Genomic DNA, 6,723 nt, shown 5'->3' with positions numbered 1-6,723 from the left:
AGATTTTTACATCTATATGCTTCTTCCCTTTTGCACCAGGGGGCATGATGTAAATGCATTTACTATGTAATGTGTAGTCTATTATAAAGAATGGTTTATTCTAGTCAGCTCGAAGAAATCCTAACGGACATTAGGAGCTAAAAGCAGGACATATGGAGAGAGAAGAGAGATTATTTCAACAGACCCATCTCCCCATCCCCACAAAAACAAAAAAACAAAAACAAACAAAACAGGGAGAATCAAGAGAGCAGAGGGGTTACCAGAGGAAATACACCAATCTAACCTCTGCAGTTTCTTCTAGGTTGGGGCAGAGTGGCTGGCAGCTAGGGCCACCCTACCTCTCCTCTTGTCTCCCTCGTGGCTCCATGGCTTTAACACCATGGTTATTTTAGAGGCAATGTTTTTGAAGGCCACAGAAATGCTGGATATCCATGTAAGTGGAACCCATTGAGAGATCGCTGTGGCTTTTTGCATGCCTCCATCTTCCCCTGCATGTAGTCCTTGTGGCCCTGGGAGCTGTGAATGCTGAGCAGCACATATTTTTCGTCTAGCTTGTACTGCAGCTGTTTGTGTCCAGGACCTCACAGATGTCCCAACAGACTCCATGGAGGTTGTGATCTTCATACTCCATGTACAGTGAGCACCATTTGGCCTCTAGATATTCTTTTATCATTGCCCCTGCGGCCCACCATGTGATGTTCGAGCATCTCCACTAGGTCTTTGTTTTCAGGTTCATTCAGATTCCTTCTGGTAAACCTGAAACACAGATGTCTCCATGAACTTGAAATTGAACTTGCAGAGGCAGCAAGCAGTTGTCCCCTGCCGGCCCTGACTATTGCCCTATGGTGAGACTGGGGTCTTCCCACAGGACAAGCTCTGGTGGTTATGTGCATATCAGAACTGCTTGGTGTGGAAGGAGTTTCCTGTCTGGGGCTCCAGCACTGTTGCTGATGTGTGGGCAGAGAGGGAAGCCACAGGGACATGTTGACAGGGCTGTGCTGAGGCACTTCACCTTTAGTGTCTCCAGAGCACCACCCAGATGCCTGGCTAAGCTGTACCAAGGCTGTCATGGGTTTCTAGTGCAGGTGGAGCAAATCCAGCCAACTGCAGCAGAAGCAGAAACCATGGAGGCCCCAGACCCTAGCATAGGCTCTTCACATTCTGGATGGAGGCCTGGCCAATTCCCTCCAAAAGTGGGGAATTGAAGCTTTGATTTGTGTTGGTGGAAAGGTTGTTATCTATGAGGAGTTATCTTCTTCCTCTTCAGAACAGGTAGGCAGGGAGGTGGCAAGTGTGCTCCTGGCCTTCTCTTCTGATTCCTAGTCCTCCTCAGGCTACTCTGAGTATTCTCAGAATTAGAGATGGGAATAGCAGGACTGGCATGATCACTGAAACCCCACTGGCTTGGCTGGCAGAGAATCTGTACTGTAGCATGTGGGATGAGAAAGGAATGCCAAAGACTGGGCTTTTGGGTAATGATGAAGCCCTCCAGCTCAGATATCTTGTGTACGAGGAGCAGATAAGTGATCATCACTTCATATTTCTGGTCCATCAGTGAATCCTTGATCTCTTCCTCTATATAACCCATTAACACCATCTAGGGGTCATTATAGTCAGGCAATAGCTCCAGATAGGCTTTAGTTCATCTTTATGACCTACGTTCATCCATAGATCTTTCATAATTTTCTCAAAAGTGCCTGTCTTGGTAGGATTGAGAATATGAAATTTCTTGAGCAGGTTTTCACTCTTTATGGAAAAGTAGAAAGGAATATGGCATATTCCACTCAGTACCTGCTCTCACAGCTTCTAGAGATTTTGTGCATCAGAAGGCAGGGATCATATGACCACTGTATATCAGATAACCCTCAGGTTCCACACCTCCAATTCTAGTCCATCATAAGATTTGCCTTGGAATAGTTCTGCAGCAGCAAAAGAGGAACTGCTACAGAGAGTATCCAGCTTGTTGCCAAAGGTGAATTTATTGCTGAAGTCAGTCTACACACTTAATATTCATGTCAACGTCCAAGAGCAGGTGTTCTGCCTTTAAGTCTCTATAAACAATCCACTTCTGGGGCAGCACTACACAGCAGACACTTTCTAATATAGTTTGCTTGAGGACTTTTTTCCTTTCATATGCCATGAATCACTAGGTAATCAAACCTCTCTTCCATTAGCATACTCCATGATGTAGAGTGTTTTCTCAGTCTTGATCACCTCAAATATCTTAATTATGTTGGGATGATTCAAAGACTTTAGGATTCTGACTTCATGGGTATTTTCTGAAAGCTGATTATCATGGCTCCCTCTTTCCCAGTCAGGATGTGCCAGGCCAACTTCACCTTGGCCAAGTTACCTTTGGAGACTGTCATGAAGAACTGGTAGTTGCCAACATGGGTCTCCTCCTCAGCAAAGATAGCTGAAAGGCCCTGCAGTTGTTGGACTTACTGTTGGACTTGCACTCAAGGTGTCCCAAGGTAGGCTTAAAATTGGGAAAGTTGGTGATAAGTTTGGTCTAAACCATTCAAAAAGAAAATTATTTCCAAGTCTACTTGATAAACTGATCTTTATAATGGAGTCAAAACACAATGCCAGAAATGCCAAAAAAAAAAAAATACTAATGATAAAAGGAATATGAAAGAAATAAAGAAAAATAGGAAAAAGAATAAAAAGAAAAGAAAAATGAGAAAAATAATAAGGTAAAGAAAAAGAAAAAAATTAATAAAAAATAAAACAGACAAAAATTCCACTGTGCCAATGAGATGTATTTGAAGGAGGAAACAGCTAACCTTGGTCAGTATCTCTCATGTCATCAGAAATCAGCTCCTTGAACTAGAAAGACTTCAAACCTCAATAGCAGATTCCGAGGCCTAGCCATGGACTAAATAAGGGTTTAGAGAAAAAACAATGGCCCCTGTTGAGGTCATAGCAAGAAGTGAACCTACAAGTCTGATGATCAACAGTGGCTTTGTCACTTTTTTTTACAGCTTTAGTGGGATATAATTCACACATCATACAGTTCCTATATTCAAAGTGTATAATTCAGTGATTTTAGTATATTTACAACCATCATCACATCAGTTTTAAAATATATTTATCACCTCAAAAATAAACCTCATGCCCTTTGAGGTATCACATCCCTCTCAAATCCCATGTCACACACACACACCCAGGCCTAAGCTACCACAAATCTACTTTCTATTTCTGTACATTTAACCTGATCTGGACATATATGAGTGAAATCATATCATATGTGGTCATTTGCGTCTGGCTTTTTTCATTTAGCATAATATTTTCAAGGTTCATTCATATTGTAGCATGTATTAGTACTTTATTGCTTTATGACTGAATAATAATTCTTTCTTTTTTTTTTTTTTTTAGAAAAAACACAGATCTTTATTATTTCCATTACAAAGGGCAGGTCTTTGCAGGTTGAGGGAGGGAATTCTGACAGTGATGAGCAGTCCTACAGGGCAGCAATGACTGAGTCCCCATTCAGGAACATCTTGGAGATGTAGCTGTCTTTGTTGACTGGCTTGGACTCCTTGCCTTGGCACTCTTGGGGACCTCGGTCCACATATCCTTCACATTCTCCAACACCATGTTGCAGTGCCTGCCGAAGGCTTTCACATGGCCCAGAGCTTCTAGCTGTTGTGGCAGTTAATGAGCACTTGGGTGTGGTTCTTGCCTGACTACGTGAGAACGGAGAGTGGACATGTGTTAAACTTATTCTCCTCCCACTTCTGCAGCTCCTCCGGGTCACCTCACTCTTGGGCTTGTTGAGGACGCTCATGGTGCTAGTGGCTGCACTCCCCCCCCCCCCTCCCCCCGGTCTGTGCCATCTCCTCCACATTGCTCCTGCCCCGATGGACGTTTGGTTTTCTTCCACCTTTTGGCTATTATGAACAATGCTACTATAATCATTCAAGCACAAGTTTCTGTAGGGCCATATGTTCAGATTTCTCTTGGATATATACCTAAGAGTGGAATTACTGGGTCCTATGGTAACTCTATGTTTAAGCTTTTAAGGAACTGCCAGACTGTTTTCTAAAGCAGCTGAACCATTTTACATTCCCTCCAGAAGTATGTGAACGTTCCAAATTCTCCACATCCTTGTCAACAGTTGTTATTATCTGACTTTTTGATCCTAGCTATCCTAGTTAGTATAAAATAACATCCCACTGTGGTGTGATTTGCTCTTCTTACGACTAATGATGTCAAACATCTTTTCATGTGTGTGTTGGCCATTTGCATCTCTTCCTTGGAGAAAGGTCTATTCAGATATTTTGCCCACTTTTTAATACAGTTACTTGTCTTTGGTTATTGAGTTGTAAGAGTTCTTTATATATTTTGAATACAAGTTCCTTAACAGATACATGATTTATCCATAGTTTCTCTCATTCTATGTTTTTACTTTTTTGATGATGTCTTATGAAAAGCAAGAGTTTAATATTGGTGAAGTCCATTTAACTTTTTATTTTTCCTTTGGTTTCTTCTAGTTTGGTTCATGTCTAAGAACACTTTGCTAAACCCAAAGTAATTAATGCTTACCCCCTATGATTTAACAGTTGAGTAGTTTTAGCTCTTACATTTAGATCTTTGATACATTTTTAAGTTTTGCATCTGATGTGAGGTAAGAGTCTAACTTTATTTTTTTACATGTGGCTATGCAATTGTCTGGACACCGTTGGTATAAATAACTATTTGCTTCTCCATTGAATGGTCTTGGCATTCTTGTCAAAAATCAATTGATCATGGATGTACGAGTTTATTTCTGGATTTTCAGTTGAAGTCCACTGATCTATATGTTTATCCTTAGCAGACCGTTTGATTATTGTTGTTTTGTAGTAAGTTTTGAAATCAGGAAGTGTGAGTCCCCTACTTCCTACTTCTTTTTCAAGATTCTTTTGATTATGCTGGGTCTCTTAAAATTCCATATGAATTTTAAAAACAGCTTTTTAATTTATAAAATCAGCTGACATTCTGATAGAGATTATATTGAATCTGTAGATCAGTTGAGGAATATGTCATCTTAATATTAAATCTTCTAATCCATGAACATGGGATCTTTTCCCATTTATTTAGATCTTAATTTCTTTCAACAATATTTTGTAGATTTAGAGTATAAGTTTTGCACTATTTTGTTTTTTTAATCACAAGTATTTTATTCTTTTGTATGCTATTATAATTATTTTCTTAATTCCATTTTCAGATTGTTCATTGCAAGTGTATAGAAATACAATAGATTTTTGTACATTGTTCTTATTTTATTCTTGATCTTGGGTGGAGGGGTCATGTAGTCTTTCAATATGAAGTAGGATGCTAGATTTTTGTAGATGCCATCCTTTATCAGATTGAGAAAGGTTCCTTCCATTTCTTGTTTGTTGAGTATCATTTTATTGTGATAATGTACTGGATTATATCAAGTACTTTTCTGGCATCTGTTGAGATAACCATGCTTGTTTGTTTGATTCTCCTGACATGATAAATTGTAGTAACTGATTTTTGGATGTTAAACCAACCTTCCATTCCTGGGATAAACTCCCACTTGGTCATAGACTCTAATTCTTTTTATTTGTTACTAGAATGGTTTGCTGGTATTTTACTGAAGATTTTGTATCTATACTCACAAGAAATAATGGTCTGTAATTTTCTTTTTTTGTGATGTCTTTCTCTGGTTTTGGTACCAGGGCAATAATGGCCTTATAAAATGAATTGGGAAGTAGTTACTTCTTTTCTATATTTTTGGAAGCATTTGTGAAGATTGGCATTCATCTTTCTTTAAATGTTTGGGATAATAGAATTCTGTGGTGAAGCTATCCGGGTCTAGGCTTTTCTTTGTGGGTAGTTTTTTGTTTTTTTTTATTTTTTTTATTTTATGATGTTATGTTAATCACCATACATTACATCATTAGTTTTTGATGTAGTGTTCCATGATTCATTCTTTGCGCTTAACACCCAGTGCTCCATTCAATACGTGCCCTCTTTAATACCCATCACCAGGCTAAACCATCCCCCCACACCCCTCCCCTCTAGAACCCCCAGTTTGTTTCTCAGAGTCCATAATCTCTCATGGCTCCTCTCCCTCTCTGATTCCCCCCCTTCATTTTTCCCTTCCTACTATTTTTTTTTAAACATATAATGTATTATTTGTTTCAGAGGTACAGCTCTGTGATTCAACAGTCTTACACAATTCACAGTGCTCACCATAGCACATACCCTCCCCAATGTCTATCACCCAGCCACCCCATCCCTCCCACCCCCACCACTCCAGCAACCCTCAGTTCGTTTCCTGAGATTAAGGATTCCTCATATCAGTGAGATCATATGATACATGTCTTTCTCTGATTGATTTACTTCACTTAGCATAATGCCCTCTAGTTTCATCCATGTTGTTGCAAATGGCAAGATTTCATTTTTTGATGGCTGCATAATATTCCACTGTGTGTGTGTGTGTGTGTGTGTGTGTGTGTGTGTGTGTGTGTATACATCTTCTTTATCCATCTGTTGATGGACATCTTGGCTCTTTCCACAGTTTGGCTATTGTGGACATTGCTGTTATAAACATTGGGGTGCACGTATCCCTTCGGATCACTACATTTATATCTTTGGGGTAAATACCCAGTAGTGCAATTGCTGGGTCATATGGTAGTTCTATTTTCAACTTTTTGAGGAACCTCCATACTGTTTTCCAGAGTGGCTGCACCAATTTGTGGGTAGTTTTTG

The 6,723-nt window shown here is 39.7% G+C and overlaps 1 pseudogene; it reads right to left on the bottom strand.

Moving 5' to 3' along the window:
- Nucleotides 1-297: 297 nt before the first annotated feature.
- On the bottom strand, nucleotides 298-3,790 carry LOC118552145 (serine/threonine-protein kinase MARK2 pseudogene; annotated as a pseudogene).
- Between the last annotated feature and the right edge of the window lie 2,933 nt (nucleotides 3,791-6,723).

This window comes from Halichoerus grypus, chromosome 7 (assembly GCF_964656455.1).
Source record: "Halichoerus grypus chromosome 7, mHalGry1.hap1.1, whole genome shotgun sequence".
Taxonomy (NCBI): Eukaryota; Metazoa; Chordata; class Mammalia; order Carnivora; family Phocidae; genus Halichoerus; species Halichoerus grypus.
This window is presented reverse-complemented; position numbering and strand designations above follow the sequence as displayed.